This window comes from Hyla sarda, unplaced genomic scaffold (assembly GCF_029499605.1).
Source record: "Hyla sarda isolate aHylSar1 unplaced genomic scaffold, aHylSar1.hap1 scaffold_964, whole genome shotgun sequence".
NCBI classification, from domain to species: Eukaryota; Metazoa; Chordata; class Amphibia; order Anura; family Hylidae; genus Hyla; species Hyla sarda.
The window spans coordinates 72,967-85,738 of NW_026610994.1; the positions used below are offsets into that span (position 1 = coordinate 72,967).

Here is a 12,772-nt window from a genome sequence, read left to right on the forward strand (position 1 = left end):
CCTTTGCAATACCACAGAAGCAATGCATGGTCAATGTACAGCAATGACACACCTGTGTGAACAGCCAGGAGACCCCCCCCCCCCCCCCCATGTTATGTTACATAGTTACATAGTTAGTACGGTCGAAAAAAGACATATGTCCATCACGTTCAACCAGGGAATTAAGGGGTAGGGGTGTGGCGCGATATTGGGGAAGGGATGAGATTTTATATTTCTTCATAAGCATTAATCTTATTTTGTCAATTAGGAACATTCAGCACCCACCCGCTATCAAGGCAGCTGCCTATCATGTCATGCCCTACCTGCACAGGTGTGCTGGCTACTCAAATGATCCAATTAAGGAGGCCATTTAGTCAGCAGCAGCAGAAGTCCTGTGCCTGGACGCTCCAACAGGGGCCAGACACAAGCAGAAGCAGAAGCAGAAGCAGCAGAAGCAGCAGCAGCACCACCTTTTGTTTTTTGGCTGCAGCAGCAGCAAGGCCCACAGGGCTGGCTAGCTGGCTAGCCAGCAAGCAGGTAGCAATGAAAGTAGGAATCTTTCTTTTTAACCCTGTAAGGGGGTGGTGCACTGTACCCGAAGATACTGCCATATCGGGTCAATGCATAGGGCGACGGAAGCAAGCTTCGAAATCGGCCCCCGTTCTCAAAAATCCATTTAATATATGGTCCCCAGATAGGGGACGTATCAGATATTAAACTGATAAGAACAGATACTACACTTGATCTTAGCCAAAAGGCCGAGAAGCGATAACCGTGAAAGGGGCGGGCCCAACAAGGTCCCCTTCATGGGCACTATCACTGCTTGCTGTCAGGGAGGCTGCCAGACAATTTTCCATGCACACTCTGGGCTGGGGGGCAGTCAACCACCAGTACACACAGCAGAACCTAAACCCATACCATTATTGCTAAGCAGCAAGACAGGGGCCCATTGCACTCCCACGGGGCCTTTTTAAATGCAATCCATAACCCGGATTTGCCAGGAACCCTTCTTACTCCTCCTACTTGCATGTGACACTGGGCTTAGGATCTGCATAGGAAACACACACACAAGCACACACCTACCTTTGTTGCCTGCAGATGCCTCCTTGGCTGTCCCCAAACGGTATCAAACCAACACCCACGGGAAGCTGTAAGCATAGAGGACATGCCTGCACCCCATTGGACTTACCTGTGTGGGTTAAATCCGGGTTATTTGACAACCTATGGCGGTGATGGTTCTGCTCAGGCAGAGCAGTGCTGATGCTCCTCATAAAGCTGTCGCTGCTGTGAAGGTTCTAGGTGACATCACAAATCCCTTTGGTTACATACACAACAAAGCTGGGTTGTTGTTGTTTACACTCTGCAAGGCCTGTGGAAGTGAGTGACATCATAGCACTGTAGTTCTGAGGGTTCAAGATGGATGCAACAATCTCCTGTTGCTTCTATGAAGGCCGTAATAGACGACATCACCAAACAGCTCCATAGTCACATACACAGCAAAGGAGAGATGTTGTTTACACCTAGTGATGTCAGTGGTATTGAGTGACATCACAGCACAGTGCTAAGGCTCCTGGGCCTGGACACAGCAGCGGCTGCAATATCTCAACGGAGAATACGTTTATATCTATGTGTGTGTGTGCGCATATATATATATATATATATATATATATATATATATATATATATATTTCTCCGCCGAAATCACTTTTAAACCCATTTCCACCTTTTTTTCCCTTCTCTTCCTCTTACTTTTTTTTCACGTTTTTTTACGTTTTTCTCCTTTTCGCCTCTTTTCTGGGCGTATTATTCTTCTTTTTCTTCTTTTTTTTCGTCTAATGCATACCCCATCAGTGCAGCAATGCTTATTCAATACCGCCAGCAGATGGAGACACTGGGGGATAATTTTCTAAGGATTTATACTGATTTTTCCTGTCTGAATTTGTCGCACAGAAAGTTGCAGGCCAAATATGTGTGACATTTCTGCGACTTTAGCTTCTAGAGCATTTTTACAACATTATACATAGGTGCTGAATACATAAAAAGCGACTGTTCAGCGACAGACAAGTCGCATCGGCTGAAAGTAGGCCAGAATGTCAGTCCATGTTGGAGCAGGTTTAGATACAGTCTAAAGCATAGATCTCAAAGTCTGTGCACAGAATTTAGCAAGGGCCTCGCACCTTCTGATGCATCAGGTAGGTGCACAATAGCATAGCCTAACCCTCTGTACTTTGGTCTATATTGATGCGGGACATAGACAGCCAGCTGATGACCAATCCATTAGTGCAATGGATGGCTGGAAGCATTTGTCTTTGCCTTTGCAATACCACAGAAGCAATGCATGGTCAATGTACAGCAATGACACACCTGTGTGAACAGCCAGGAGACCCCCCCCCCCCCCCATGTTATGTTACATAGTTACATAGTTAGTACGGTCGAAAAAAGACATATGTCCATCACGTTCAACCAGGGAATTAAGGGGTAGGGGTGTGGCGCGATATTGGGGAAGGGATGAGATTTTATATTTCTTCATAAGCATTAATCTTATTTTGTCAATTAGGAACATTCAGCACCCACCCGCTATCAAGGCAGCTGCCTATCATGTCATGCCCTACCTGCACAGGTGTGCTGGCTACTCAAATGATCCAATTAAGGAGGCCATTTAGTCAGCAGCAGCAGAAGTCCTGTGCCTGGACGCTCCAACAGGGGCCAGACACAAGCAGAAGCAGAAGCAGCAGAAGCAGCAGCAGCACCACCTTTTGTTTTTTGGCTGCAGCAGCAGCAAGGCCCACAGGGCTGGCTAGCTGGCTAGCCAGCAAGCAGGTAGCAATGAAAGTAGGAATCTTTCTTTTTAACCCTGTAAGGGGGTGGTGCACTGTACCCGAAGATACTGCCATATCGGGTCAATGCATAGGGCGACGGAAGCAAGCTTCGAAATCGGCCCCCGTTCTCAAAAATCCATTTAATATATGGTCCCCAGATAGGGGACGTATCAGATATTAAACTGATAAGAACAGATACTACACTTGATCTTAGCCAAAAGGCCGAGAAGCGATAACCGTGAAAGGGGCGGGCCCAACAAGGTCCCCTTCATGGGCACTATCACTGCTTGCTGTCAGGGAGGCTGCCAGACAATTTTCCATGCACACTCTGGGCTGGGGGGCAGTCAACCACCAGTACACACAGCAGAACCTAAACCCATACCATTATTGCTAAGCAGCAAGACAGGGGCCCATTGCACTCCCACGGGGCCTTTTTAAATGCAATCCATAACCCGGATTTGCCAGGAACCCTTCTTACTCCTCCTACTTGCATGTGACACTGGGCTTAGGATCTGCATAGGAAACACACACACAAGCACACACCTACCTTTGTTGCCTGCAGATGCCTCCTTGGCTGTCCCCAAACGGTATCAAACCAACACCCACGGGAAGCTGTAAGCATAGAGGACATGCCTGCACCCCATTGGACTTACCTGTGTGGGTTAAATCCGGGTTATTTGACAACCTATGGCGGTGATGGTTCTGCTCAGGCAGAGCAGTGCTGATGCTCCTCATAAAGCTGTCGCTGCTGTGAAGGTTCTAGGTGACATCACAAATCCCTTTGGTTACATACACAACAAAGCTGGGTTGTTGTTGTTTACACTCTGCAAGGCCTGTGGAAGTGAGTGACATCATAGCACTGTAGTTCTGAGGGTTCAAGATGGATGCAACAATCTCCTGTTGCTTCTATGAAGGCCGTAATAGACGACATCACCAAACAGCTCCATAGTCACATACACAGCAAAGGAGAGATGTTGTTTACACCTAGTGATGTCAGTGGTATTGAGTGACATCACAGCACAGTGCTAAGGCTCCTGGGCCTGGACACAGCAGCGGCTGCAATATCTCAACGGAGAATACGTTTATATCTATGTGTGTGTGTGCGCATATATATATATATATATATATATATATATATATATATATATATATTTCTCCGCCGAAATCACTTTTAAACCCATTTCCACCTTTTTTTCCCTTCTCTTCCTCTTACTTTTTTTTCACGTTTTTTTACGTTTTTCTCCTTTTCGCCTCTTTTCTGGGCGTATTATTCTTCTTTTTCTTCTTTTTTTTCGTCTAATGCATACCCCATCAGTGCAGCAATGCTTATTCAATACCGCCAGCAGATGGAGACACTGGGGGATAATTTTCTAAGGATTTATACTGATTTTTCCTGTCTGAATTTGTCGCACAGAAAGTTGCAGGCCAAATATGTGTGACATTTCTGCGACTTTAGCTTCTAGAGCATTTTTACAACATTATACATAGGTGCTGAATACATAAAAAGCGACTGTTCAGCGACAGACAAGTCGCATCGGCTGAAAGTAGGCCAGAATGTCAGTCCATGTTGGAGCAGGTTTAGATACAGTCTAAAGCATAGATCTCAAAGTCTGTGCACAGAATTTAGCAAGGGCCTCGCACCTTCTGATGCATCAGGTAGGTGCACAATAGCATAGCCTAACCCTCTGTACTTTGGTCTATATTGATGCGGGACATAGACAGCCAGCTGATGACCAATCCATTAGTGCAATGGATGGCTGGAAGCATTTGTCTTTGCCTTTGCAATACCACAGAAGCAATGCATGGTCAATGTACAGCAATGACACACCTGTGTGAACAGCCAGGAGACCCCCCCCCCCCCATGTTATGTTACATAGTTACATAGTTAGTACGGTCGAAAAAAGACATATGTCCATCACGTTCAACCAGGGAATTAAGGGGTAGGGGTGTGGCGCGATATTGGGGAAGGGATGAGATTTTATATTTCTTCATAAGCATTAATCTTATTTTGTCAATTAGGAACATTCAGCACCCACCCGCTATCAAGGCAGCTGCCTATCATGTCATGCCCTACCTGCACAGGTGTGCTGGCTACTCAAATGATCCAATTAAGGAGGCCATTTAGTCAGCAGCAGCAGAAGTCCTGTGCCTGGACGCTCCAACAGGGGCCAGACACAAGCAGAAGCAGAAGCAGCAGAAGCAGCAGCAGCACCACCTTTTGTTTTTTGGCTGCAGCAGCAGCAAGGCCCACAGGGCTGGCTAGCTGGCTAGCCAGCAAGCAGGTAGCAATGAAAGTAGGAATCTTTCTTTTTAACCCTGTAAGGGGGTGGTGCACTGTACCCGAAGATACTGCCATATCGGGTCAATGCATAGGGCGACGGAAGCAAGCTTCGAAATCGGCCCCCGTTCTCAAAAATCCATTTAATATATGGTCCCCAGATAGGGGACGTATCAGATATTAAACTGATAAGAACAGATACTACACTTGATCTTAGCCAAAAGGCCGAGAAGCGATAACCGTGAAAGGGGCGGGCCCAACAAGGTCCCCTTCATGGGCACTATCACTGCTTGCTGTCAGGGAGGCTGCCAGACAATTTTCCATGCACACTCTGGGCTGGGGGGCAGTCAACCACCAGTACACACAGCAGAACCTAAACCCATACCATTATTGCTAAGCAGCAAGACAGGGGCCCATTGCACTCCCACGGGGCCTTTTTAAATGCAATCCATAACCCGGATTTGCCAGGAACCCTTCTTACTCCTCCTACTTGCATGTGACACTGGGCTTAGGATCTGCATAGGAAACACACACACAAGCACACACCTACCTTTGTTGCCTGCAGATGCCTCCTTGGCTGTCCCCAAACGGTATCAAACCAACACCCACGGGAAGCTGTAAGCATAGAGGACATGCCTGCACCCCATTGGACTTACCTGTGTGGGTTAAATCCGGGTTATTTGACAACCTATGGCGGTGATGGTTCTGCTCAGGCAGAGCAGTGCTGATGCTCCTCATAAAGCTGTCGCTGCTGTGAAGGTTCTAGGTGACATCACAAATCCCTTTGGTTACATACACAACAAAGCTGGGTTGTTGTTGTTTACACTCTGCAAGGCCTGTGGAAGTGAGTGACATCATAGCACTGTAGTTCTGAGGGTTCAAGATGGATGCAACAATCTCCTGTTGCTTCTATGAAGGCCGTAATAGACGACATCACCAAACAGCTCCATAGTCACATACACAGCAAAGGAGAGATGTTGTTTACACCTAGTGATGTCAGTGGTATTGAGTGACATCACAGCACAGTGCTAAGGCTCCTGGGCCTGGACACAGCAGCGGCTGCAATATCTCAACGGAGAATACGTTTATATCTATGTGTGTGTGTGCGCATATATATATATATATATATATATATATATATATATATATATATATATATATCTCCGCCGAAATCACTTTTAAACCCATTTCCACCTTTTTTTCCCTTCTCTTCCTCTTACTTTTTTTTCACGTTTTTTTACGTTTTTCTCCTTTTCGCCTCTTTTCTGGGCGTATTATTCTTCTTTTTCTTCTTTTTTTTCGTCTAATGCATACCCCATCAGTGCAGCAATGCTTATTCAATACCGCCAGCAGATGGAGACACTGGGGGATAATTTTCTAAGGATTTATACTGATTTTTCCTGTCTGAATTTGTCGCACAGAAAGTTGCAGGCCAAATATGTGTGACATTTCTGCGACTTTAGCTTCTAGAGCATTTTTACAACATTATACATAGGTGCTGAATACATAAAAAGCGACTGTTCAGCGACAGACAAGTCGCATCGGCTGAAAGTAGGCCAGAATGTCAGTCCATGTTGGAGCAGGTTTAGATACAGTCTAAAGCATAGATCTCAAAGTCTGTGCACAGAATTTAGCAAGGGCCTCGCACCTTCTGATGCATCAGGTAGGTGCACAATAGCATAGCCTAACCCTCTGTACTTTGGTCTATATTGATGCGGGACATAGACAGCCAGCTGATGACCAATCCATTAGTGCAATGGATGGCTGGAAGCATTTGTCTTTGCCTTTGCAATACCACAGAAGCAATGCATGGTCAATGTACAGCAATGACACACCTGTGTGAACAGCCAGGAGACCCCCCCCCCCCCCCCCCATGTTATGTTACATAGTTACATAGTTAGTACGGTCGAAAAAAGACATATGTCCATCACGTTCAACCAGGGAATTAAGGGGTAGGGGTGTGGCGCGATATTGGGGAAGGGATGAGATTTTATATTTCTTCATAAGCATTAATCTTATTTTGTCAATTAGGAACATTCAGCACCCACCCGCTATCAAGGCAGCTGCCTATCATGTCATGCCCTACCTGCACAGGTGTGCTGGCTACTCAAATGATCCAATTAAGGAGGCCATTTAGTCAGCAGCAGCAGAAGTCCTGTGCCTGGACGCTCCAACAGGGGCCAGACACAAGCAGAAGCAGAAGCAGCAGAAGCAGCAGCAGCACCACCTTTTGTTTTTTGGCTGCAGCAGCAGCAAGGCCCACAGGGCTGGCTAGCTGGCTAGCCAGCAAGCAGGTAGCAATGAAAGTAGGAATCTTTCTTTTTAACCCTGTAAGGGGGTGGTGCACTGTACCCGAAGATACTGCCATATCGGGTCAATGCATAGGGCGACGGAAGCAAGCTTCGAAATCGGCCCCCGTTCTCAAAAATCCATTTAATATATGGTCCCCAGATAGGGGACGTATCAGATATTAAACTGATAAGAACAGATACTACACTTGATCTTAGCCAAAAGGCCGAGAAGCGATAACCGTGAAAGGGGCGGGCCCAACAAGGTCCCCTTCATGGGCACTATCACTGCTTGCTGTCAGGGAGGCTGCCAGACAATTTTCCATGCACACTCTGGGCTGGGGGGCAGTCAACCACCAGTACACACAGCAGAACCTAAACCCATACCATTATTGCTAAGCAGCAAGACAGGGGCCCATTGCACTCCCACGGGGCCTTTTTAAATGCAATCCATAACCCGGATTTGCCAGGAACCCTTCTTACTCCTCCTACTTGCATGTGACACTGGGCTTAGGATCTGCATAGGAAACACACACACAACAAGCACACACCTACCTTTGTTGCCTGCAGATGCCTCCTTGGCTGTCCCCAAACGGTATCAAACCAACACCCACGGGAAGCTGTAAGCATAGAGGACATGCCTGCACCCCATTGGACTTACCTGTGTGGGTTAAATCCGGGTTATTTGACAACCTATGGCGGTGATGGTTCTGCTCAGGCAGAGCAGTGCTGATGCTCCTCATAAAGCTGTCGCTGCTGTGAAGGTTCTAGGTGACATCACAAATCCCTATGGTTACATACACAACAAAGCTGGGTTGTTGTTGTTTACACTCTGCAAGGCCTGTGGAAGTGAGTGACATCATAGCACTGTAGTTCTGAGGGTTCAAGATGGATGCAACAATCTCCTGTTGCTTCTATGAAGGCCGTAATAGACGACATCACCAAACAGCTCCATAGTCACATACACAGCAAAGGAGAGATGTTGTTTACACCTAGTGATGTCAGTGGTATTGAGTGACATCACAGCACAGTGCTAAGGCTCCTGGGCCTGGACACAGCAGCGGCTGCAATATCTCAACGGAGAATACGTTTATATCTATGTGTGTGTGTGCGCATATATATATATATATATATATATATATATATATATATATATATATTTCTCCGCCGAAATCACTTTTAAACCCATTTCCACCTTTTTTTCCCTTCTCTTCCTCTTACTTTTTTTTCACGTTTTTTTACGTTTTTCTCCTTTTCGCCTCTTTTCTGGGCGTATTATTCTTCTTTTTCTTCTTTTTTTTCGTCTAATGCATACCCCATCAGTGCAGCAATGCTTATTCAATACCGCCAGCAGATGGAGACACTGGGGGATAATTTTCTAAGGATTTATACTGATTTTTCCTGTCTGAATTTGTCGCACAGAAAGTTGCAGGCCAAATATGTGTGACATTTCTGCGACTTTAGCTTCTAGAGCATTTTTACAACATTATACATAGGTGCTGAATACATAAAAAGCGACTGTTCAGCGACAGACAAGTCGCATCGGCTGAAAGTAGGCCAGAATGTCAGTCCATGTTGGAGCAGGTTTAGATACAGTCTAAAGCATAGATCTCAAAGTCTGTGCACAGAATTTAGCAAGGGCCTCGCACCTTCTGATGCATCAGGTAGGTGCACAATAGCATAGCCTAACCCTCTGTACTTTGGTCTATATTGATGCGGGACATAGACAGCCAGCTGATGACCAATCCATTAGTGCAATGGATGGCTGGAAGCATTTGTCTTTGCCTTTGCAATACCACAGAAGCAATGCATGGTCAATGTACAGCAATGACACACCTGTGTGAACAGCCAGGAGACCCCCCCCCCCCCCCATGTTATGTTACATAGTTACATAGTTAGTACGGTCGAAAAAAGACATATGTCCATCACGTTCAACCAGGGAATTAAGGGGTAGGGGTGTGGCGCGATATTGGGGAAGGGATGAGATTTTATATTTCTTCATAAGCATTAATCTTATTTTGTCAATTAGGAACATTCAGCACCCACCCGCTATCAAGGCAGCTGCCTATCATGTCATGCCCTACCTGCACAGGTGTGCTGGCTACTCAAATGATCCAATTAAGGAGGCCATTTAGTCAGCAGCAGCAGAAGTCCTGTGCCTGGACGCTCCAACAGGGGCCAGACACAAGCAGAAGCAGAAGCAGCAGAAGCAGCAGCAGCACCACCTTTTGTTTTTTGGCTGCAGCAGCAGCAAGGCCCACAGGGCTGGCTAGCTGGCTAGCCAGCAAGCAGGTAGCAATGAAAGTAGGAATCTTTCTTTTTAACCCTGTAAGGGGGTGGTGCACTGTACCCGAAGATACTGCCATATCGGGTCAATGCATAGGGCGACGGAAGCAAGCTTCGAAATCGGCCCCCGTTCTCAAAAATCCATTTAATATATGGTCCCCAGATAGGGGACGTATCAGATATTAAACTGATAAGAACAGATACTACACTTGATCTTAGCCAAAAGGCCGAGAAGCGATAACCGTGAAAGGGGCGGGCCCAACAAGGTCCCCTTCATGGGCACTATCACTGCTTGCTGTCAGGGAGGCTGCCAGACAATTTTCCATGCACACTCTGGGCTGGGGGGCAGTCAACCACCAGTACACACAGCAGAACCTAAACCCATACCATTATTGCTAAGCAGCAAGACAGGGGCCCATTGCACTCCCACGGGGCCTTTTTAAATGCAATCCATAACCCGGATTTGCCAGGAACCCTTCTTACTCCTCCTACTTGCATGTGACACTGGGCTTAGGATCTGCATAGGAAACACACACACAAGCACACACCTACCTTTGTTGCCTGCAGATGCCTCCTTGGCTGTCCCCAAACGGTATCAAACCAACACCCACGGGAAGCTGTAAGCATAGAGGACATGCCTGCACCCCATTGGACTTACCTGTGTGGGTTAAATCCGGGTTATTTGACAACCTATGGCGGTGATGGTTCTGCTCAGGCAGAGCAGTGCTGATGCTCCTCATAAAGCTGTCGCTGCTGTGAAGGTTCTAGGTGACATCACAAATCCCTTTGGTTACATACACAACAAAGCTGGGTTGTTGTTGTTTACACTCTGCAAGGCCTGTGGAAGTGAGTGACATCATAGCACTGTAGTTCTGAGGGTTCAAGATGGATGCAACAATCTCCTGTTGCTTCTATGAAGGCCGTAATAGACGACATCACCAAACAGCTCCATAGTCAAATACACAGCAAAGGAGAGATGTTGTTTACACCTAGTGATGTCAGTGGTATTGAGTGACATCACAGCACAGTGCTAAGGCTCCTGGGCCTGGACACAGCAGCGGCTGCAATATCTCAACGGAGAATACGTTTATATCTATGTGTGTGTGTGCGCATATATATATATATATATATATATATATATATATATATATATATTTCTCCGCCGAAATCACTTTTAAACCCATTTCCACCTTTTTTTCCCTTCTCTTCCTCTTACTTTTTTTTCACGTTTTTTTACGTTTTTCTCCTTTCCGCCTCTTTTCTGGGCGTATTATTCTTCTTTTTCTTCTTTTTTTTCGTCTAATGCATACCCCATCAGTGCAGCAATGCTTATTCAATACCGCCAGCAGATGGAGACACTGGGGGATAATTTTCTAAGGATTTATACTGATTTTTCCTGTCTGAATTTGTCACACAGAAAGTTGCAGGCCAAATATGTGTGACATTTCTGCGACTTTAGCTTCTAGAGCATTTTTACAACATTATACATAGGTGCTGAATACATAAAAAGCGACTGTTCAGCGACAGACAAGTCGCATCGGCTGAAAGTAGGCCAGAATGTCAGTCCATGTTGGAGCAGGTTTAGATACAGTCTAAAGCATAGATCTCAAAGTCTGTGCACAGAATTTAGCAAGGGCCTCGCACCTTCTGATGCATCAGGTAGGTGCACAATAGCATAGCCTAACCCTCTGTACTTTGGTCTATATTGATGCGGGACATAGACAGCCAGCTGATGACCAATCCATTAGTGCAATGGATGGCTGGAAGCATTTGTCTTTGCCTTTGCAATACCACAGAAGCAATGCATGGTCAATGTACAGCAATGACACACCTGTGTGAACAGCCAGGAGACCCCCCCCCCCCCCCCCCCATGTTATGTTACATAGTTACATAGTTAGTACGGTCGAAAAAAGACATATGTCCATCACGTTCAACCAGGGAATTAAGGGGTAGGGGTGTGGCGCGATATTGGGGAAGGGATGAGATTTTATATTTCTTCATAAGCATTAATCTTATTTTGTCAATTAGGAACATTCAGCACCCACCCGCTATCAAGGCAGCTGCCTATCATGTCATGCCCTACCTGCACAGGTGTGCTGGCTACTCAAATGATCCAATTAAGGAGGCCATTTAGTCAGCAGCAGCAGAAGTCCTGTGCCTGGACGCTCCAACAGGGGCCAGACACAAGCAGAAGCAGAAGCAGCAGAAGCAGCAGCAGCACCACCTTTTGTTTTTTGGCTGCAGCAGCAGCAAGGCCCACAGGGCTGGCTAGCTGGCTAGCCAGCAAGCAGGTAGCAATGAAAGTAGGAATCTTTCTTTTTAACCCTGTAAGGGGGTGGTGCACTGTACCCGAAGATACTGCCATATCGGGTCAATGCATAGGGCGACGGAAGCAAGCTTCGAAATCGGCCCCCGTTCTCAAAAATCCATTTAATATATGGTCCCCAGATAGGGGACGTATCAGATATTAAACTGATAAGAACAGATACTACACTTGATCTTAGCCAAAAGGCCGAGAAGCGATAACCGTGAAAGGGGCGGGCCCAACAAGGTCCCCTTCATGGGCACTATCACTGCTTGCTGTCAGGGAGGCTGCCAGACAATTTTCCATGCACACTCTGGGCTGGGGGGCAGTCAACCACCAGTACACACAGCAGAACCTAAACCCATACCATTATTGCTAAGCAGCAAGACAGGGGCCCATTGCACTCCCACGGGGCCTTTTTAAATGCAATCCATAACCCGGATTTGCCAGGAACCCTTCTTACTCCTCCTACTTGCATGTGACACTGGGCTTAGGATCTGCATAGGAAACACACACACAAGCACACACCTACCTTTGTTGCCTGCAGATGCCTCCTTGGCTGTCCCCAAACGGTATCAAACCAACACCCACGGGAAGCTGTAAGCATAGAGGACATGCCTGCACCCCATTGGACTTACCTGTGTGGGTTAAATCCGGGTTATTTGACAACCTATGGCGGTGATGGTTCTGCTCAGGCAGAGCAGTGCTGATGCTCCTCATAAAGCTGTCGCTGCTGTGAAGGTTCTAGGTGACATCACAAATCCCTTTGGTTACATACACAACAAAGCTGGGTTGTTATTGTTTACACTCTGCAAGG

General features: G+C 46.5%; 6 non-coding genes across 6 annotated transcripts; all 6 read right to left on the reverse strand.

The window, feature by feature from the left end:
- Positions 1-558: 558 nt before the first annotated feature.
- LOC130351213 (U2 spliceosomal RNA) lies at positions 559-749 on the reverse strand. The gene has a single exon (XR_008887962.1). It is a non-coding gene; the product is annotated as a U2 spliceosomal RNA (small nuclear RNA).
- Positions 750-2,841: 2,092 nt separating this feature from the next.
- LOC130351214 (U2 spliceosomal RNA) lies at positions 2,842-3,032 on the reverse strand. The gene has a single exon (XR_008887963.1). It is a non-coding gene; the product is annotated as a U2 spliceosomal RNA (small nuclear RNA).
- A 2,090-nt stretch (positions 3,033-5,122) lies between these two features.
- On the reverse strand, positions 5,123-5,313 carry LOC130351215 (U2 spliceosomal RNA). The gene has a single exon (XR_008887964.1). It is a non-coding gene; the product is annotated as a U2 spliceosomal RNA (small nuclear RNA).
- A 2,099-nt stretch (positions 5,314-7,412) lies between these two features.
- Positions 7,413-7,603, reverse strand: LOC130351217 (U2 spliceosomal RNA). Its single transcript, XR_008887965.1, has one exon. It is a non-coding gene; the product is annotated as a U2 spliceosomal RNA (small nuclear RNA).
- A 2,095-nt stretch (positions 7,604-9,698) lies between these two features.
- LOC130351218 (U2 spliceosomal RNA) lies at positions 9,699-9,889 on the reverse strand. The gene has a single exon (XR_008887966.1). It is a non-coding gene; the product is annotated as a U2 spliceosomal RNA (small nuclear RNA).
- A 2,094-nt stretch (positions 9,890-11,983) lies between these two features.
- On the reverse strand, positions 11,984-12,174 carry LOC130351219 (U2 spliceosomal RNA). Its single transcript, XR_008887967.1, has one exon. It is a non-coding gene; the product is annotated as a U2 spliceosomal RNA (small nuclear RNA).
- Between the last annotated feature and the right edge of the window lie 598 nt (positions 12,175-12,772).